Below are 23,490 nucleotides of genomic sequence, written 5' to 3' on the forward strand. Positions count from 1 at the left end.
TAGTGACAAAAGATAGGGAGCATCTTTTCATATATTTATTTGTCATAGGCTTATCTTCTTTGGCGATGTGACTGTTCATAACTTTGGCCCATTTAAAAAAAAATTTTTTTAATTAGAGAAGTTCTAGGTTTAACAGAAAAATCATGCAGAAAATACAGAGTTCCCATATACCCCTCCCTCATACACACAGTTTTACCTATTATTAACACTTCAAATTCATGTGGTAACTTTCCAAAAATTGATGAAAGAATAATTGTACTATTCATTACAGTCATAGTTTACATTAGGGTTCACTGTTTGTTTTGTACAGTACTATGCTTTTATTTATTTTTTGTTCTAGTAACATATTTACAGCCTAAAATTTTCCCTTTTAACCACATTCACTGAATATAAAATTCAGTGGTGTTAGTTACATTCACAATGTGGTGTTTATGGCTGAAAAATATGCCATTACACTTATATACCAAATTGTTTTATTCATTCATCTGTTGATGAATGAGAGATGTGGGTTTCTTTCATCTTTTAGCAATTGTGAAAATGTTAGGAACATTGGCATGCAAACATCTGCTTGAGTCCTGCTTTCAATTCTTTTGAATATATATCTAGAAGTGGAATTGACAGATTATAGGGTACTTCTATACTTAACTTTCTGAGGAACTGCCAACCTGTTTTCTATATAGGCTGCACCATTTTATATTCCCATCAACAATGAATGAGTATTCCTATTTCCCCACCTTCTTTCCAGCACTTGTTTTCCATTTTTTGAACAGTAGCCCTTCTAGTGGGTGTGACATGGTTATTTCATTGTGGTTTTGATTTGTATTTCTCTAATAGTTAATGATGCTGAGCATCTTGTCATATGCTGTTTGGCCATTTGTATATCTTCCCTGGAGAAATGTCTATTCAAGTCTTTTGTCCATTTTTAACTGGATCGTTTGTCTTTTTATTATTGAATTGTAGGATTTCTTTATAAATTCGAGATATGAAATCCTTATGGATATGTGGTTTCCAAATACTTTTTCCATGCTATAGGTTGTCTTTTTACTTTTTTTTTTTTTTTTTTTTTTTTTAAAGATTTATTTATTTATTTAATTTCCCCCCCCCTCCCCTGGTTGTCTGTTCTTGGTGTCTATTTGCTGCGTCTTGTTTCTTTGTCCGCTTCTGTTCGGTGCCATTCCTGGGCAGGCTGCACTTTCTTTCACGCTGGGCGGCTCTCCTCACGGGCGCACTCCTTGCGCGTGGGGCTCCCCCACGCGGGGGACACCCTTGCTGTGGCACGGCACTCCTTGCGCGCATCAGCACTGCGCATGGCCAGCTCCACACGGGTCAAGGAGGCCCGGGGTTTGAACCGCGGACCTCCCATATGGTAGACGGACGCCCTAACCACTGGGCCAAAGTCGGTTTCCCTCTTTTTACTTTCATGATGAAGTTTTTTGATGCACAAGCTTTTAGTTTTGTTGCAGCCCATTTATCTAGTTTTTCTTTCGTTGCTCATGTTTTAGGTGTAAAGTCTACGACACTATTGCCTAACACAAGGTTTAAAGATGCTTCCCCATGTTTTCTGGGATTTTTATAGTTTTGGTTTTTATATTTTGAGTTAATTTTGAGTTAATTTTCGTATATGGTATGAGGTAAGGGTCCACCTTCATTCTTTTGCATATGTATAGCCTATTTTTCCAGCATGCCATGTTGAAGAAATTACTCTTTCTTGATTGAGTGAACGTAGCACCCCATCAAAAATCAATTGGCCATACATCTGAGGGTCATTTCTGAACTTTGAATTCAATTCCATGGGAATTCATTTGGATTTAACTGGGTTATCCGTTTTCTTATTGTCACACTTTAAAGGTTCTTTATATATTTTGGATACAAGACTTTTATCAGATATCTGTTCTGCAGATATTTTCACCCAGTTTGTAGCTTATACTTTCATTCTCTAAACAGTGTCTTTTAATATAAAGCAGTTTTTAATTTTAATAAAGACAAACTTTTGACATTCTATCAAGAAATTAATCACCAAACCCAAGATCACCTAGGTTTTCTCTTATGTTTTCTTCTAGAAGTTTCATACTTTTTCATTTGACATTTAGGCCTAAGATCCATTTTTTAGTTATTTTTTGTTTTAAAGATATAAGGTTCTACATCTAGGTTCATTTTGTTCTTGTTGTTATTGTTGCCATTGCATATGGATATTCCATTGTTTCAGCACCATTTGTTAAAGAGATTCTCCTTTTTTCAGTGAATTGTCCATGCTCCTTTGCCAAATTTTGCTTTTATTTGCAAGGGTTTATTTCTGGATTCTCTAGTCTGTTCCACTGATCTATGAGTCTCTTCTTCCATCAATACTACACTATCTTGATTACTTTAACTTTATATTATAAAGTATTGAAATGAGGTAGAGAGCATTTACCAACTTTGTTCTTCTTTTTCAGTATTGTGTTTCAGTGTCTTCTACCTTTCCGTATAAATGAAAAATCTGTTTCTCAACATCTGCAAAATAGCTGGTTGGATTTTAATTAGTATTGTTTTGAATACACAGATCATTTGGGGAAGAACTGATATCTTAATAATATTGAGGCTTCCATTCCATGAACACTCCACTTATTTAGATCTTTGCTTTTTTTCGTTAGAGTTCTATAGTTTTCCACATATAGATCTTTGTATAAGATTTTTTTTATATTTATACCTAAGTACTTCATTTTTGAGAGTGGTATTTTAAATAGTATTATTTTATTAAATTTCCAATTCCAATTTTCACTGATGGTATATAGGAAAGCAAGTGACTCTTTATATAAACCTTGTATCTTGCAACTTTGCTATACTTGTTTATTTGAGGAGAGTTTGTTTTTCCTTGAAGATTTTTGGGGATTTTCTACAGAGATAATCACATCATCTGCAAACAGTTTTATTTCATCCTTCTCAGTCTGTCTACCTTTAATTTCCTTTTCTTGTCTTACTGCACAGGGTAGGATTTCCAGTATGATGTTGGGTAGAAGTGGTGAGAGAGAGGACATCCTTGCCTTGTCCCCAATTTTAGAGAGAAAGCATCTAATTCCTTACCATTAAATATGATGTTAGCTGTAGGGTTTTTTGTGGATACTCTTTATCTAGTTGAGAAAGTTTCCCTCTATTCCTAGATTGCTGAGAGTTTTTATCATGAATGGTTGTCAGAATTTATCAAATGCTTTTTCTGCCACCATTGATATGATCATATGATTTTTCTTCTTTAATCTGTTGATATGATGAATTACACCAGTTGAATTCTGAATGTTGAACTAGCCTTGCATACCTGGAATAAATCCTACTTGGTCAGGATGTATAATTTCTTTTAATACATTGTTGGATTTGATTTGCTAAGATTTTTTTTAGGATATTTGTGTCTAAATTCACCAGAGATATTGATCTTTAGATTTCCTTATTTGCAATATCTTTATCTGATTTTGTTCTTAGGGTAATACTGACCTTATAGAATAAGTTAGGAAGTGTTCCCTATGTTCTATTTTCTATTACCAAAATTGTGGAGAACTGGTATAATTTCTTCCTTAGTTGTTCGATATTAGCATCAGCAAAACCACATGGACCTGGTACTTTCTAGTTTTGGAAAGTTATTAATTATCAGTTTAATTTCTTTTATAGATATAGGCCTATTCAGATTATCTATTTCTCCTTGTGTGAGTTTTTAGGTAGTTTTGTCTGAAGGAATTAGTTCATATCTCCTAAGTTGTCAAATTTGTGTGCAAAGCATTTGTGTTATCAATGTGTCAACTTGGCTAGGTTATGGTGTCCAGTTGTTTGGTCAAGCAGGCACTGACCTGATTTTACTGTTTTCATGAATTTAAATCATTAGTTGATTTCATCTTTGGCTAATTATATATACAATCAACAAAGGAGAGTGCCTTCAGCAATGAGAGGAGTCTTCTCATCCATTCAGTTGGAGGCTTTAAAGGAGAATGAATGAGTTCGGCAATCAGAAAGAAGAATTTTTTTCTCTACTTCAGCCAGCTTACTTCTCCTGGGGAATTTATCATCACATTCATCAGAGTTCCCAACCTGGCGGGTTCTCCTGGGGATTGAACATCACCTTCATCAAGTTTATAATTTGTAGCTTGCCCTACAGAGATCATACTTGCCAATCTCCGTGATCATGTGAGTCAATTCCTATAATAGATGTCAAATTTTACTGGTATCCTGTCAGTTCTGTTTCTCTGAAGAGCCATGGTATTTCTTTATTATCATTTTAATATTCATCAGATCAGTAGTGACAACTTCTCTTTCATTTATGATATCAGTAATTTCTGTCTTCTCTTTTTTCTCAGCCTGACCAGAGGTTTACCAATTTTACCGCTCTTTTCAAAGAATCAGTTTTTTATTTTGTTGATTTTCTTTATTGTTTTTCTGCTTTCAATTACACTGATTTTGTTCTAATTTTTACTTCTTTTCTTCTGCTTGCTCAGGACTTAACTTGCTCCTCCCTTACTAGTTTACTAAGGTGGAAGCTTATTTACTTTATATCTTTATTCTTTTCAAAAATATGTATTTAATATTATAAATATTCCTCCAAGCAGTGCTTTCACTACATCCTTCAAATTTTCATTTCATTTCAAAATATTTTTAAATTTATCCTGAAACTTCTTTGATCTATTTATATTGAAATGTGTTTTTTTAATCTTCAAATGTTAGGCCTTAAGGAGGGCCTTTATGGATAACCAGAGATGGCATGAAGAGAATTTTAACACGAGATCTGCAGAGGTAAGGAGCCAAGGTTAGTTTAAAGTGACTCAGACCCAACTCCCCGTGCTGCAGTTTCACTCTAGCTTAAATACCTGAGTCACTGTTTAGCATTTGTTTTGATTATGCATTAGTTTTTATGCATATGGATGAACTCACATACCTGGCTATAAAACTGTATGATTAGTATGTTCTGGATATCACACGTGCACATACATCACATGATCAAGAAAGGGGAAGATAATTCCACCCCTGGACGGGAATTTTACTATGTTAATTAAGTAAGTTTACATGAGGGCAATAAGGGGCTTTTTCTGCGCAGGTCCAGCCAACTGGTCAAAGCCAGTTTCATACTTCATTGCTTCGACAGGATGTTCTTGACCACCAAAAGTGGAATTTGTTACCAAGAGGGTTGAATCTCATTACCTTCTTTTTTTTTAATTTCTTTCCCCTTCCCCCCGTTGTCTGCTCTCTATGTCCATTTGCTGTGTGTTCTTCTGTGTCCGCTTGCATTGTCAGCGGCACCAAGAAACTGCGTCTCTTTTTTGTTGCATCACCTTACTGCATCAGTTCTCTGTGTGTGTCGCGACACTCCTGGGCAGGCTGCGCTTTTTTCATGCAGGGCGACTCTCCTTGCAAGGTGCACTCCTTGCGTGTGGGGTCCCCCTATGTGGGGGCGCCCCTGCGTGGCACAACACTCCTTGCACGTGGCAGCACTGGGCATGGGCCAGCTCACCACATGAGTTGAACCCTGGACCCTCCACATGGTAGGCAGACGCTCTATCAGTTAAGCCACGTCTGCTTCCCTCGTTACTTTCTAATTTACATACAATTCTTTCCTTATATCCTAGCAACAGGGACAGAAACAAGCTACTTTCAGTCATCCTACATTCATCACAAATACTTGGAAATTCCCCTGATATCATTTTGTTATTGATTTCTAATTTAATTCTGCTGTAGCCTAAGTACACACTTAGTATGATTTCTATTCTTTTAAATTAGTTGAGATGAGATTTATGGCCCAGAATATGATCTGTCTTAGTGAGTGTTCCATAAGAGCTTGAGAAAAATGTGTATTCTTCTATTGTTCTGTGGAGTGTTCTATAAATGTCAATTACATCAACTTGATTGATAGTATTATTCTGGTCAACTACATCCTTATGGATTTTCTGCCTGCTTGATCTATCAATTACTGAAAGAGGAGGTATTGTTTATTTTACCTTGCAATTCCATCAGTTTTTGCTTCATGTAATTTGACAACCCATTATTAGGTGTGCACACATTTAGGATTGCTTTGTTTTCTTGGAGAATTGACCCCTTATAATTATTTAATGCCACTCTTTAACCTTGCTAATTTTCCTTGTTCTGAAGCCTATTTTATCAGAAATTAATACAGTAACTCCAGCTTTCTGATTAGTGTTAACATGGTATATTATGGCATATCTTTCTCCATCACTTTACTTTTAACCCGTGTCTTTATATTTAAAGTGTTTTTTTCTGAAGACAACATATACTTTATTTTTCAGTCCACTCTGACAATCTCTGTCTTTCAATTGTATTTATACCATGCACATTTAAAGTGATTATTTATAAAGTTTGGTTAATAGCTACGTAGGTGTAGTTTTGTGTTGTTGTTGTTGTTTTTTCCAGTATTTCTCCTGCATGGTATTCCCTTTGTTTCTTGAATCTGAGATTTGGTATTTGTCATTAATTTTGGAAAATTATCAGCCATTATTACGTCAAATATTTCTTTTGCTACATTCTCTCTCTCTTCTCCTCACAGTCCAATTACATGTGTGTTATACCTTTTGAAATTGTGCCATAGTTTTTGGATGCTATATTCTGGATTCTTTTTCATTCTTTTTTTCTCTTTGCATTTCAGTTTGGGATGTTTCTATGGGCTTATCTTCAAGCTCACGGAGACTTTCCATTGCTAAATCTAGTCTGCTGATGAGTCCTTCAAAGACATTCTTCATTTCTATTACTGAGCTCTTAATATGTTAACCATAGTTATTTTAACTTCCCTATCTCCTAATTCCAAACTCAATGTCATATCCGAGTTTGCTTCTGATGCTTCTTTTGGTCTCTTCAGACTACTTTTTCCTGTCTTTTAGTGTGCCTTGTAGTTGTGTTTTGTTTTGCTGTTTGTTTGTTTGTTTGAAACTCAGACATGACATATCAGAAATAGGAACTGAGGTGAACAGACCTTTCATGTAAGGTTTTATGTTAATCTGGCAAGTAGTTGGGCTAAGTTTAAGGTTTGTTGTAACTGGAGGTGCTGGAGGATTCATATTTCTCTAGTGTCCTTATTATTGTCCTCCCTCTTGTCTTTGGGTTTCCCTAAGAACACCACCTTGGACAGAGTCTACATCTTGCAGCTCTTTCAGCTGTAATCCACTGTTCTAATACTGGAGCCCCTTTATGCGGTGGCTAGGCATAGGGAAGGAGAAGCATTCCATAATCTTATGATTAACTCTCAGTCTTTTAGTGGGGCTGTTTCACTGGGCTGTGAGTTTTTCAAGTGTTTCTTAGGTTTATGCCTCCCCATTGGGTGATACAGGAAGGCTAGAGAGGGCTGAAGCTAGAGAAATGTCCCTCCCATAGGTGAAATAAGGTTCTGGTAAAATCTTTTACTCTGGAATGCTCTGTGAGAATTTCACTATGGTTACTCTTCCCCTCACCCTGCTGAGAGACAAAAGGGAACATTTCTTGGCCTTCATTATAAGAAGTTGGTGGGGTTTCTGGAGTAGAATCCATGTAAATGTGAGACTATACTTTTTTTCCGTAATGATCTTCAGTCTGCCTCTCCATAACCCACTCTTTTCAAAGTTTAAACCTCTGAAGCAGTGCTGTCCAACAGAAATTTCTGCAATGATGATATATTCTACATCTGTGGATCCAACTCAGTAGACACTAGTCATATATGGCCATTGACAACTTGAAGTGATTGGTCCACTTAAGTGGAGAAATGAATTTTTAATTTATATTTACTTACATTTTAGTTTAAATAGACACATGTGGCCAGTAACAACCCAAAATAACTTATTCCTTCCATGTAACACCTCCCCAAATAAGTGTGACAGTTTGTTACTGGCTTCCCCCCCAAGTTTTTCTTTTTCTAGCTAAGTATGCTGAGTTATTCTCACAACTGCTCACGTGATATATTTTTTAGTCTCTATGTTCTTGCCATCACATTCTAATTCACTCATACTCAGATGATATCCCCAGATGGTTTCCAGAAAACTGAAACCCATGAACTTACATGTAAATCTGTTTTCTATATGTGTGTACTTTTGAGATGAGAACTTCCATGACTGCCTTCAGATTCTCAAAGGAAGCTACGACCCTCAAAAGGGGTTTGAGTTGAGAGGGGAAGATAAAAGAAAATGGGATGTAATAGTAGCATTAGAGTTAGCTCTGAGACATCACATAAGTGTGATGCTGAGATGAAAGCAACCTTTGGATCCCTAACACCCAGCCTAGTTTCTATTTCAATGCCACCTTCATATTTATGCAAAAAAGTTGCTGCAATTTCTTTCAAAAACACGACCCATCATTCCTTTTCTATAAACATGGTAACCTGTAATTTTTATAAATTTATGTGTCATTCAAATTATATTTTCAGTGGAACTATGGTTGAAAAGTCTTTAAAAAATACATAAAGGATTCTTTGACCTTCCCCCAAAAATACATAATATAGGTCACTCAAGGTCTTGGAGTAGGTTTTTCCCCCTTTCTCCCTTTTCCTAACATGACAACTTTTTGAAAAGAGAAAAAGTATACTTCGAAACCCTTCTTTCAGTCTGTTAAAGCCATTTGTAATTTTCGTGGTTCAGATAATGCTGCCTCCATATAGAAGAGTATATTTTGAAAAGATTTTTGGGCTCTGAATGAATTCATCTCACTAAATCAAAGGAACTATAGTCTGTTGAGTCATCTGACCTTGACTGGCCTAAATCAAAATATCACAGCTATGCCACTCTTCATCCTATTTTTAAAGAACCCCAGGAAAGATAATTCGGTTACCTTAAATGGTAATTCATTCCAATGCCCTTCAATAAAAAAACAAGTGTAACATAACACTAAAATAATTTTGTAGGTAACATATTGCCTTTTCCAAGGAACATATCAGGGAAAAGTGCATCAACTATTTGACAGTTGTGGTTTCTCTTTACTATCAACCTGATTTAATTCAGGCATTAAAATGACATAGGGAGACATTTTAGCATACTGAATATTCAAGACTGGAGTTTTCCTAGATTCCAGGGTTTGAATGGCCAGTCTTTCTTTTTCTTTTCTGTTCATTTCTTTCTCTCTCTCTTTTTAAAATATTAAACAAGCAATTTCAGTGGCAGCAATATAAAAATTCTAAAGAAATTTTTAAAATAATAATTGATCCCAATAGTATTTATCCCATACCTATAAGCTTACTTTTTAATAACTAGTGAGTAGAAGACAAAGCATGAAAGATCTGAATCTCTATCCTTGAAATTAGAACTTTCAGCACAAAATTTAGATCATTCATTTCTGTCTTTCCAGTTCTGAAGAAACAAATCACTGTAAGATATGAACAACAGTCTCTGTAAATCATCACTGCCGACATGAGCGATAGGACTTGGAGTCAGTCTGATGCCAGGTTTAGCGCTTAAGAGCTATGCTGTGACTTCCCCGGAACCCACCACTCACACGTCTGACAATTAAAGACCAGACACAGAGTCTGGCCCCTTCTCACCACCTGTACACTGTCTCCCTTACCCACATCCCCATTACCTCCTACCAGATTACTAGAACACCTCCTAACTCCTCTCCCTCTTCACCCTTGACCCTTTTCTATTCTCAACTCAGCAGTCAGGGTGGCACTTTTAAAACATAAGTCGGATCAAGTCACTCCTCAATGTATTCCAAATGCTTCCTTTCTCCCTCAAAGTAAGAAACAAAATCCCTACCACGGCCCACAAAGCTCCCACATTCCCTCAGGTCTTTAGGCAAATGTCACTTTGTAGTGAACTGACCTACCTAAAATCTCAATCCCCACTCTCAACACACCTCTATTTTTTACCTCCTCACCTGCTTTACTGATTTTTAGTACTTATAACTGTGCACAATATTATAGACTTTAATTATCTTATTTGTTTATGTATTTATTTAGTATCTCTCCTAACTAGAATGAAAGCTCCATGAAGGTAGAGCTTTGTACCTCTAGAGGACTACCTAGCATTCAATAAGTGGGTGGTGAATAAATGAATGAACACAGTTTCATTCATATGTCCATAAAGAAGTTGAAGTGAAAAGCCAGTAAAAACGATAATTTTGATATTGTCTAAGTTAGAATCCTCATTCAGTAATATTGAATAATAATGCTGGTATCATTTTCTGGAATTTTAAAAAATAGGAATATATTACTTTGATTATAAAAGCAATCAAAATACTCATAAAAACTGGAAATGAATTCTTAGCAGGGTATCTGGCTATGCATTCAACAAATGTTGCTATTACTATTATTGTAAACTTTCTTTAGGATAAATTCTTAGAAGTAGAAATCCTGGTCATAAACAGAAGTATATATTTTATGTAGCCAACAAAACTTAATCTTCAAGGCCCCTGAAGACATAGGAGGGGCCCTCAAATGTATTTATATGGCCATATATTTCTGTAACATGTGTAAAAATAAGATATTTTAACTGCATCTTTTAGGAATGTTCTTGCCTCCTCTCAAATGTCCCTTCCATCGTAGTTCCCCTCATATTGAGAGGCATGGGAGTAGCCACAAGCAATCTGGAACCCAGTAAGAACTATATATGGGTGGTGATGGTGGTGTGTAGTGCTTTTGCACATGGGCTTTCTGGTTACTTCCGGGGACACTCATAGCTGTTCTGGTAGAACTGTCCACAAACATTCCCATCACCCATCATTCCAACCCACCTGCAGGTCCAGAGATTAGATCACAGTGTGACCCTCTTGCTAAGCCAGGCACCAGCAGCACATGGATAGTGGGGGAATAACAAGATTTGGAATGTACAGAGCCAGGAACTAGTCTGTAGAAAATTCTTTCAATCATTGAGTGTCTAAAATTGTAAGCAACAGATTCAGTTCTCATCAGTGCACAGACTAGACTAGAAATTCTCTTATCAGGAATATATTCAGTAATGTAGTATAATTATAAATGCACCAAATTTTTTTCTCTTTTTTTTTTCCCTAGTGAGGATCACACAAAATTGAATTTCTCAGTATCCCTATCCCTATGCTTGTAAGGCACAACCCTGTAGGAGTACTACAAACGGAAACTATGTCTGTGTGTGACCTTTCAGGTTTTATGCATTCTAACTACTAATAAAAACAAATTTCCATCTACCATTCTAGAGAAAGGACTTAATTCTCTTTCTTGTCTCTTTCAATAAAGCAAAAGCATGAAAAAGCAAAGATTAACAAAAAAAGTAAAGGTAAGAAATAAAGTATTATAGAGGAATGCCAGGCAGTTAATTAGTAAAAAATGTTAAAAAACATAATACTTTCCATTCAAAGGTAAAACACAGACTCCATTTAGGAGACTACCCCAATGATCCAGGAGAAACATGATAGAGGACTGAACTAGACCCTGGCAGCAGAGGTGATGAGAAGTTGCAAATGTATTTTGGTCTTTAGGAGCCAACAAACTGAGGCAGACAGAATACAGCTGTCAAGAACCAAGCCAATCCCTGCTCAGACAACTCAAGAACTGAATTTAATGATGCTTGTAGTATTTATCAACTTTATAACACTCTGTTGTGATTTCTTCTCTCACTCAAAATAAATACTTTCACACCTAGCTGGGGTCTTTTTTTTTTTTTTTTGGTTTCTTTTTTTGTCTTTTTTTTTTTTAGGAGGTAAGGGGTACTTAACCCAGGACCTCACACAAGGGAGGCAGGTGCTCAACCACTGAGCTACATCTGCACCCCATACCACGTTTTGTATTTGTAAATTTGAATTATTTTTTAAAAGCCACACTACCACACATTCTAAACTGCATAAGTCACAAGGTCCACAAAGCCTACACGTGCCTCTGGATATGGAGTATGTACATTTTTAATTTCGATACATGTACTTTAATTTCCTACTGTAAAGATTATACTGATTGACACTCCCAATTTCCTTAATACTTCATCAACATTATGTATTATCATTCTTTCTCACTTTGGCTAATCTGATAGATAAAAAGTGGTCATTCATTTTACCTTTGATTCTTTGATTACTAGTGATGCTGAACATATTTTCATATATATAATACATTGGCCATTTGTATATCTTTCTTTGTAGACTGTCTGGTCCAGCCCTCTGCCATTTTTCTATTAGAAAGTCTTTATCATCCGAATGGCACACAAATAAATGTTCACTAAATGTCAAATATTATTAACGTTACTGTACATGTATTTTTACCATTCATTTATTTTCATTTAAACATTTACCTCTAAGTATCTTGTTTCTCCAATCAGAGAATATGTTCTTGATGGACAGAAAATGCAACATTATATTAAATATTATATTTTATTTTATATATTATATACCTCACCTAGCACAGAACTAAAAGTATTTAATAAAACTCACTGAACAACAGTTAAAATCTAAACTCCTTACACCACCAGCATGACTTCTACTGTTTTAACAGTGACGAATACCCAATCAATACCATTTAGATACAAACACCTCACTGGAAATCATGTCTGACCAATTAGAACATCCCTTCACTTTGCTTCTGAATGAACACCTAAAGACCTATTTATTCTAATACCATTATTTTCACTTACCATCGTCTCTCCTTGAACTCCTCTATACCTCTTCCATATTCCCCTATTCCTTTTCTTTTTCCAGTTCTCAGATTGGATATATAATACACATACATTTAAGTTTATGAACTATCAACCTAATGAGAAATTTGAAAAGTATATTCTATGTTCTGAACAGAATATAAATTGTAGCTAACTCTGGCCACCACCGAGGCCTTTGAATAAACTTATATGATTTAAAAATACAATTTCAGAAACTGAAATAGGTTGTTAATTACAAGGAATATCAATGAACAACTCCCAGAGCAAGATTCATCAATTTTGGTGAAACTATGAAAAATCAAAATATAAGTATTAGCACTCCGAAATCTGCCATGATCAAGATCATTTCACCAAGATATATCATCAAGCCTACAAAATTATATTTCATCAGGATAAAATTATGTTAACTTTTAACTTCTAAAAATGTAACAAATGTAACAGAAAAGTAGACAAATGATTAAGTAGAGAGGTTGCTGAATTTTCACAAAGTGAACACATTCAAGTCATCACCTCCCAGACCAAGCAACAGAACACTGTCAGCAGCTGGTCCTCCAGGTCACGACCTCTCTGCAGAGTACACCCCTACTCTGACTTTAAACAACACAGATGAGTTTCACTTATTTCTGAACTTTTATAGACATGGAATCATACAATATATACTTTTTTTATATCTGGCTTCTTTCACTCATAAATATGCTGCTGCATATAACAATAGTTCGTTCTAAAGGCTGTATTGTATTCCATTGATGAATTTATCACTTGATCTATACTTCTGTTGATGGACATTTAGGTTATTTTCAGTTTGAGACTATTCTGAATAATCTTTCTATGTTCAAGAATTTTAATAACAGCACTATTCGTAATAGCCCAAACACCCAAATTTTATAATATATCACTGAAGAAGTCTTCCTTCAATCACTTTGGTAAGTTCCAGAACTGGGCCCTTCTTTTAAGAAAGTTTTACATCTTAGTCATTAAATTCAAATCCAGATACTATCTCAACAAGAGTTAATAAACAGTTTCAACCCTGGAAATTTTAAGGATGACCCTTGGACAGGGTAAAGTGGATATTTCCACTTAACAGGATATTATATTTTTTTTAAATTTTAACTATACTCTAAAATGTTTGAACTTGGATTTAAAAGCACTTCTACAAAAATAAGGGAGTGTTTGAACTGTAGATCAACTCAATGGAAGGTATATCAAATCAAAAGCATGTAACTTTGATTTACCTAATTTTTAACCTTGTAATTTGCCATGACCACTCCCTACCCCATCAGCCAGGCCCCATCTTGGGTAATTACTTCATGTTATGGCTCCAGACTTCCTCAAATAGGCCATATTTTTCCCAAGGAGGAAATGCTACTGCATTTTTCTTCCCTTGACTTGATGTCTGGATGATAACGCCCTATGCATCAAGCTTTAGCATTCCTTTCATCAGTCTCAGACCAGCTGTTCAATATTTTTCCCAAACATTAACTGTTACTAAATTAAGGCCAAGAAAAGAAGTAGTAGCCTCAAAAGCTAAGACTGTAAGTCAAAACAATTAACCAAAACTTTAAAACTCCATTAAAAAGTACTAAATTTCCACCAGATTGTCCATTTTACTCCTGTGCAATGACATTTCCTTTTTCTTTTACTTGATCTAACTTCTAACCAAGTTCATTCTTAAATTACAGGCAGCTAAGCCTTTGAAACTTTTATCTGCAGCTTTCAGAATCCATGAGGACAAATGGGAAAGTGGTAGAGCGTAACATGGACACAGCTCGAGCCTGCAGAAGCCAGCCAAGCTGGATGCCTTCAGCAGTATGCCTCGACTCTCTGTACTAGGTCAGTAGCTTTATACCATCTGGATTCCCCCCCACTCCCCTAGGATATATAATTTACTAAACCTGCTGTGATACCATGTGTGACTCTTCCCAAGGAATTAAACAGAAAATACATTGCTCTGCCTATACAGCAATAAATCCCAAACATTTTGATCCCCATGACCCCCCTCGAGGATTCACACAACACCCCAAGCCACAAAGCTTCCCTTCTTAAACTTTTAAGGCAAAACAAAACAAGAGAGTAACTTTTCATCTTCCAAATACCATCACCATTTAAGAATTCTGAAATTATTTTTGCTTTTTTTTGAACACATACTTTTGGGAAAGGTAAAAGGAAATTCAATGAGACCCAGGAGTGAAAGTGACTTGCTAACCTAGTTTATATGGCAACAGCCCATACCATCCACCACCAAAAGTTAACCGGAGCTCTACAGTTCCTGTCTGCATGAACTCATTCAAATGTCTCCCAATCGTTCCTGGGACTTAGGACCTCAATTTTGAGAGAAAACTGTGATGAATATATTAAGCAAAGTGCCAGCAAGTCTTCTATAGTATCCTTACTTTCATAAGACTCTAGACTGCCAATCAGAAAAGTCACAATCTAGTATCATTCACTAAATTTGCTCAATTGTAATTCAATTTGATTTTGAAAGAATATTTTGTACTTACATTTGTATGTGAGTGATTGGCATTCTGGAAATTCGCCACACTGGAAACAAGAATAATGATTAACATGTACTGAGCACTTACATACTGAGTGTTCAGGCACTGTTCTAAGAATTGATATGTATTGATTCGTTTAATTCTTATGATGGCCCTATGAAATAATAATATTATCATCTTTATTATATAAATGAGGAAACTGAGGCAAGAAAATAATTCGCCCAAGTTTCACATAATTAGAGAGCTGCAGAACCACTGGTTAGAGTACCCAGGCGATCTGACTCCAGAGCCAGTTTCCTTACTACTATGCAATAACGTCTCCATTGCAAATACAGAGGCTGAACTTTTGACTAATCAGGTTACCCACAACATTGTTCCTACCCAGGGCCTTTCATCTTCCTTCCTTCTTCTTGTCTTGTTCTCCTTTATTCTGTTTTGGGCATTGGTCAAATTAACATAAAGGACCCATGTATAACTGAGCTGAGTTCTTTCTCACAAATGTGCTGTTTCCTGCTTTTCCTAGGGCAGAGAGGTTAAATATTTTCATTTAAAAAGCCTTCTATTCCAACTGAACTATAGTAAACAAAGTTCTGATTTATGTCAACCATGCACTTAAGCAAGAAGGTGACAATGTCAGCAAGTCTTTCTTTCCAATGTTTGAAGTGCATAATCTCTAATCAGGAGTTGGCCATGCACTAGAGTAGATTTCCAGATCCACATACTGGAAATGAAAGCTCTCCCTCTAAATCCCCATAACATTTAGTGCTTCTTATGATGTTTATCAGGAACTACCTTCCATTGTAATTATTTGTGTTCATGAGTTACTTCCCTTTATTGCATTATAAATTCTTTGATGACAAAATCTAAATTTTATGCCTGTCTTCCCCACAGAACTTTCCTTGGTGCCTTATGTTAAAACAGGTGCTTAAAATACAGTTGCTAAATTTAACAACTGAATAACTATTGTAATAACCATAATACTGGGCAAGTAATCCTACTGCAGTAATATGCTGGATTTTAAGAGAGATTATTCAATCCACAGAAAGCAACATAAAGGGATTTCACGTAAAGAATCAGTTCCTATTATAAAACTATAATAACTATTTATTTTATCTTTAAATATTTATATTTAAGGCTGAGAAGCAAAAGAGAAAAAAAAAACTAGCTTTTCAGTAAAGGTCCTGAGATAGAATTTATTAAATTCTAAAGCATATCAAGAAGGTAGAGCCTCTAGGTAAAAGGAAAAACAAAAACTATAGTTTGTCAAAGATAAAGGAAACACACGGTTTCATTGGTGCAGGTATTCTAACAGCACATTTGCAGGAAGGACTCAGCTCTGCTATGCACAGGTTCTTTATATTTTCCTATATGGTAATATGGTCTACTCAAAAAGATGGTACTAAATAAGGTAGTAAAATATCTAGGTCTTTGGTTTCCTAACTCTCAATCTTGGAATTTACAAGTCTAGGTTGCACTGTGTCTTACTGGGGAAATTGCTGTAGTTATCTTTGGAAAAACTGGATTTTAATTCCAGTTCCACTCCACAGAGTTCTTAAAAAGCACACTTTTAAACTACATTAGCTCATTTAATTTGGACAGTATCCCTGTGACTTTGTTGAAGAAACAGAAGGACTACGTTGTTAACTCAATTTATTAAGTCGCAGATCTAGGATTCAAATCCAGTTCCTTTTCACTCCAAGTTCTGGGCACTTTATCAACAATTTGTGGCAGACACTGCTGGCTGCCTATGCAATACCCAGTCTCCTCTTCTTCCGGATTCTGTCAGGGAAAGTAACAGCCCAATCAAAAATATTTCCCTCCGTAGACTCCTGAGGCAGTCCGCCTCTAAGATGTCTTCCAGCGATCCCCATACTTCCTGGTATCCACGCCCTGTATTAATCCCTTCCCCTGAGTGTGGGCCAGACCTAACAGCACCTCTAAAGAAGGGTGGACAAGTAATGGGTAAAAGTGGTATGATGTCACTTCTGAGATTAGGATACACAAAGACCATGGCTTCCATTTTTGGTTGCCCTATCTTGCTCTCTTACTCACTCAGAAAAGCCAGCTTACTCTGTGAGCTGCCCTAGGAAGAGGACTTCATGGCAAAGGACTGAGAAACTTTGGTCAATATTCAGGCGCTGAAGCCCTCAGTTCAACAACCCTTTAGGAACTAAACCCTGTCAACCACAGAGTAACCCTGGAAGTGGATTCTTCCCTAGCCAAGTCTTCAGACGAGACCACAGCCCGAATGAAACTTTACTTACAGATTTGTAAAAGAGACGAAGACAGAGGCACCCAGTTAAGCTGTGGCTGGGTTCCTGACCCACGGAAACTATCAGGTAATAAATGTGTTTGGTTTTAATATCAAATAAGTAACACAATTTCTTGAAGTTCTAGTTAGTGAGATATAAGGAGAAGTCCAATGAATGGGGTTACTGGAAAAAGTATAGTTTTCTTGATTAAAAAGGATAAATTCACCTGGCATTAGCTTTATGGTACCACAGAACTGCCATCCCAGCACTGGACTGCCTTCCTCTTGACGATTTGTTACAGAAGAAAAGAAATCCTACTTTGGGTCCTTTTATTTAAAGCCAAATACAATTCTAACTGATTTACTCCTTTTATAGTTTCGGCCATGTCATTTAACATTTGTGAGCTTCAGTTTTCTCTGCAAATTAGACAGTCAATAACAACATCTCTTTTTGACATGCTTTGCATCTCACAAAATGCAGTATAAATGTAAGGCATTATTATTAATTTTATTTTAAGACCTCAAAATATAATTAACATTTAATGACAAGACCAGGTATAATATCACTGATAATGAATGAACATATTTAAATAATTTTAAATCTTACCAATATTTTTTTAATTACAAGTTTTTAGGAACCAAAATAAATTATTTGCAGGTAATTATTTTAATAACTGCATCATAATAAAAAATTTTTAGTAATGTAACTGAACAATGAAACCAACAGAAAGTTCTACATCTCTTCCCTATACTATGGATAGTATACATGGATTGGATGAACTTGTGTGTATGTTTTCAAAATAATTCACAAAAAATGTGAAATATAAGCCCAGTAAATGACAAATTAAATTCAATACCTACAGGGCGGTGGACTTGGCCCAGTGGTTAGGGAGTCCGTCTACCACATGGGAGGTCCGCAGTTCAAACCCTGGGCCTCCTTGGCCCATGTGGGGCTGGCCCATGTGCAGTGCTGATGTGCGCAGGGAGTGCTGTGCGACGCAGGGCTGTCCCCCACGTAGGGGAGCCCCACGCGCAAGGAGGGCGTCCCATAAGGAGAGCCGCCCAGCGTGAAAGAGGGTACAGCCTGCCCAGGACTGGTGTCGCACACACAGAGAGCTGACACAAGATGACACAACAAAAAGAAATGCAGATTCCCGTGCTGCTGACAACAACAGAAGCGGACGGGGAAGAGGACGCAGCAGATGGACACAGAGAACAGACAACGGGGGGTGGGGGTGGGGGATAGGGAAATAAATAAATAAATAAATCTTAAAAATAAATTCAATACCTATACTTCATCAGCCAGTACCTTCTATGTAGTCCAAAGGGTATTGTACACGAAGTGATTAAACAGTCGTTGCCCTTGGCTGCTGCTATTGAGGGTATACTTAATGGTGTCACCCAGGAAGTATCATGGTGTGCTGTTTTTGCACAATGGGATATCTCTTTTCAAAGCAGACTCTAGGCAGGAAGCACCTCTTCCCACCAACGGCAATTTAAAACCTGCCTCCTATCTTTGCAACACACAGAAGACATCGATTACAGCAAAGACAACACTGATGGGGATGTTCAGGTTAGAAATACAACATTATATGGCCATAGCCAGTAATTTGCAGAACAAACTTGACAGAAAAAAAAGCCACACTTAGAAATCCACAGATAAATCAAGCCACTAGCCTATACTGAAGACTATACTTTAAGAGCACAAGTTAAGATGAAGACATAGCTATAACAAGCCTACCCGAAGACCAGACATCCCAGTAGTGCAAATGCACGGGGAGAATCCAGCCTGGACCAGAATTATTTCCATGTCCCCATGGGGTAATGACCCTCATCAGAGTCCTTTCTTTAGAGAAATCTGGGACTAATACTAAAAGCTACTATATGGCCTGTATAATTTATCTTACGTAAGAACATGCAGAGAACTATGAAGTAATCACAATCAGTTGTGGATTCAATTGCTTTCAACACATCTTTGGGGTGATTCCACGGGGCATCAGGGTTACAATGATGCTAACTGTACCTAACATTTATTTAGTGCTTACTATAAGCTAGATGTTGTTTTACGTGCTTTACATTTATTAACTTATGTAATCCATACAACTCTGAGTTAAGTGTATTAGTATCATCCCATCCTATAGATGATGAAACTAAGTAACATGTGCATAAACTAGGAGGTAATACAGTTGTGTAGAAAATCACACCCTCAACCACTACACTAAAGACCTTTTCAGATCTGCTATCTGTTGACTAGATCACATGGACTCTAATGACTATTAGAGTCAAGATACTGTTCCCTAGTGTTGGCAACCTAGGTAAGCAGCCCCTCTTACAGAAATCTTATTAATAAGGCTTCTTTCTGTCCAGGTATGCTGGCCACATATTCTGGTTATCTACCTCTGTGAAACAAACTATCCCAAACTTAGTGGCTTATGACTATAACCATCACAATCCTTTTATCTTGCTCGCAAATGTGCATTCTAGGCAGAGCTAGTCTCTGCCCCACATAGGCTCAGCTGGGTTGGCTCTCTAAGGCTGGGTTTTACTACCCATAGATGAAGGCTAGAATCATCTGAAAGCTTACTCCCTTGTTAAGTTGATGCTGGCTGCCAGTGGAACCTCAGCTTGGGCTGTCAGCCAGTAGAACTACACGAGTCCTCTTCAGGCAGCTGTTTGGCTTCCCACAGCATGGTGGCTGGATTCCAAGAGCAAAGTCCCAGAAGAATAAGGTGGAAGTACATGCCATTTTTATGGCTGAGCTTCAGTAGTCACATAGTAGCACTTCCAAGTATTGGATAAGGCAGTCACAAAGGTCAGTTCAAAGAGAGGAGACATAGACCCCATTACTCAATGGGAACAGTGTCAATGTCATATTGTAACAACAAGTTGCAGTATGAGACATATTGTGGCAGCCATCTTTCGAAAATATCTGTCAAAACAAGGCAATTACAACTTTTCAAAAGCTAAATATAATGGACATACACAATAAATAAACAAGTTAAATGTTTGTCACCAACATCCAACCATATTAAATACCTCATGAGTTACATTAAAAAATAAAAATTTCACTTTATATATTTCCTTCTATTATAGCACTGAAAGACATTTCAATTCACATCTTAATTATATCTGATCTGGTTTCAACTTCCTAGAGACCAAATCTGAGATTAAACCACCCTTTTAAGGAGAACAGTTAGGGAAATAATGACTGATATCACTGAAGATTCTATTTTTCTATCATCACGTTATTATGGAAAAAACACTGCCACACAGGTTTTCAAAGGTAAAATGTCATTTTCAGTAACATCTACTAACACTGAAACATTTCACTCTGCCCTAAACAAACCGCTGTGAATCAAAATCTTAGTTCACTTTACCAAGATGGCATGTCATTTGTAGATCCTTCACTGAGGACACTAGAAAACAACTCCATCACTGTAATTCATGTGCCTCTGGTCAATGGTCAGAGACAGTTATTGATTTCATTCTGATTACAAAGGCTCAGTATTTTTTGTGTTGAAAATTCAGGGTCATCTTTTTAAATGTGCTGCTGTTTATTATCTTCATTGTCACTTTCACTCTAGTTATACTATCCTCCAGCCTGAAGAGTCCCATCCACCATTTCCTTAACTGGCCTAAATAATATACATTAATCAAAAATCTCCCCCAACAAGAGGGGGCTCATTGCCCTATAAATACCCTCCTTCTATAACTTCAAAAAAAAGCTTTCAGAATCAGATATACGGAGGACCTTTTTTATAACCAGAATCCAGTATCCCTTGTTCCTTCTCCTCCCTCCATCCTACAGGTTGCTCCTCAGTTACCTTTAATGGAATTTGTGGCCAGAATCCAAAAAAAAATATTTCAGATATACCACCTCCACCACCACCTGTGGAAGAAACAGTCTTTGATGACCTCCCCCCCCCACCTCCTCCTCCAGAAGATTATGAAAATGAAGAAGCAGCCGTAGTTGAATATAGTGATCCTTACATTGAAGAAGACCCTCCATGGACTCCAAGATCTTACTTGGAAAAGGTTGTGGTAATTTATGATTTTACAAAAGACAAAGAAGATGAGTTATCCTTTCAGGAAGGAGCCATTATTTATGTCATCAAGAAGAATGACGATGGTTGGCATGAGGGAGTGATGAATGCAATGACTGAGCTCTTTCCTGGAAATTACGTTGAGTCTATCATGCATTATTCTAAGTAAAGCTAAGCAGGGCTGTCTTTCCCTCACAGGAATATTCAAGTCTTTCCAGATTGTCAGAGGCCCTGGGGATTCCTCTCCAGTGAAATGAATGAAGGATACAAATGATAAAAACTACTTATGATTTTTGGTTTATCCTCCAGTATTAAAACAAAAACAAAAATGCAAGCTGAATATGAACAAATGGATGTTTCTGCCATCTTACTTACTACATTGAGCTGTCTGGATTAACATGAAGGTCTGACCATTTCTGAGTATATAAAAAATAAAAACAACCTAAAAAGAATACACACAATCCATGTAAGAGGTATACTTGTGTTGCAAAAATCTTATCTAAAATGATTTGGAGACATTTGGAATGTCTAATGGAAATTTCTAGAAGCTCAAAGACACCACGTAATCCACAGAGTAAGGAGAGCTTTACTTATTTAGGGTCTGTTAGGCAATTAATGGGTTCAGCAAGGGTATTTGGGCATTCTGGCTTATACAAAAGCTTAACTGAAGTCAGAAGAAGGTAAAATAAATTGGAATAGAGCTGAACTTCTGGATCCTTCTAGAAAGGGGTGAGAATTAAGAGCATAGGAAGGACGATATCAAGGTGAGCAGGGCAGAGGGGAGTGTTATGATTGTCTCCTCCCCCCACCAGAACGTAAGCTCCATGAAGACAAGGGTTGACCATCTGTTCACTGCAAAACATCCAGTTCCTAGAACTGTGCCTGGCAGATAGCAGACCCTCAATCATATTTGTTGAATTAATGAGCAATAGTGATAGATGGTAATAATTCTCGAGAGATAAAGTGCAGTGAGAGATGGGAGTCCAGGCTTTTACTCTTTGAAAACAGACGCCATCCTTTAGGTCTTCTTTAGGTCTTCACCTTCTTATCACCCCTACTTATTCTGTCCTGTTCCCTCACCAAGGCTCAACCACAGTAGGATGTTCACCTTTTCCCTCTGCCTAGAAAGCTGAAAAACAGAGCTGTATCTCCCCATTAGAACTCTAAAGAAACACAGATCCATCGACCAATGAGAAAATCTACCCACATCAAAATAGGCCATCTAAACAGTCCAATTTCAAGCATTCTCCACCTCACAGAAAGGAGCGGTACCTGGTGCCTGGTAGTTTTAATGGCATGCTATGCTGACCTTGCATTAACAGGGTCACAAGGCCACAGAGTCATCACCAAAGAAGGGTACTCTTTGTGAGTATCCTTGCTGGGCCTAGTGAAATCTGTAAGAGGGAGCAGGGGGCTCCTTCATTTACGGTCCTTTTTGTTTGTTTGTTTTTAGAAAGCTTCTCCTTTCAGCCCCTTTTTTCTGCCAGTCTTGCTGGCCACTATTGCTTTCAGGAATATTCAGCCTATAGCTCTACATGTGCACAAGCCTGAGAAGGCCATGGAACGGCCTTTTTCTCTTCCTTTATGTCCTCAATAAATCTACCCTGATTTTCAAGCCCCCTCAGTCAGTAAGTAACTACAGTCAAGTGATTTAACCCCCAGGGCTTCTGTCTCTTCACTTAAAAACTAAAGGTTGGGAATAGATAAACTCAAGTCTCTTCCACTCACAAATTCTTCAAATCAATAAGTAATTAAGAAAGGACTCCAAACAATAATCTTTCTTGATGGTGTAAAATAATGGCGCTAGTTAATTCATTCTTGTAATCTAATGATGCCACTTATTTCTCGAATCAATAAGTAAATATTTACTAGGCACTCCCTATATGCATAGCATTATACTAATTCTCTGAAGTTCCAGAACTTGTATTTTTAAATATCAGTTTGAGTTTTGATCTGTGTTTTGGGAATTTTAGGTTCCTGTTTAATACTCTGTTGTTTATTTCTCCAGTTAACCAACAGACAGTTAAGAAGCTAAGTGCTTATTGATTAGCTCTCAATTTAAAAATAATATGACTACTTTATAATGGAAGATGTTTAGTTTTTGAGAGTTGCTAACATTGCTTAACTCTACAAGCTAGAATGATTGACGGCCAAGCTACTGTTGATAATATGTC

At 36.9% G+C, this 23,490-nt stretch overlaps 1 protein-coding gene and 1 pseudogene across 2 annotated transcripts in view; one reads left to right on the top strand and one right to left on the bottom strand.

Annotated features, from left to right (window-relative positions):
• The window catches only part of GRIP1 (glutamate receptor interacting protein 1), a 746,896-nt gene that overhangs the window by 634,419 nt on the left and 88,987 nt on the right, over positions 1 to 23,490 (bottom strand). The gene's annotated exons all lie outside the window — the stretch shown is intronic.
• LOC101442261 (abl interactor 2-like) lies at positions 20,931 to 21,485 on the top strand (annotated as a pseudogene).

The sequence above is a fragment of the Dasypus novemcinctus genome, chromosome 12 (assembly GCF_030445035.2).
Source record: "Dasypus novemcinctus isolate mDasNov1 chromosome 12, mDasNov1.1.hap2, whole genome shotgun sequence".
Taxonomy (NCBI): domain Eukaryota; kingdom Metazoa; phylum Chordata; class Mammalia; order Cingulata; family Dasypodidae; genus Dasypus; species Dasypus novemcinctus.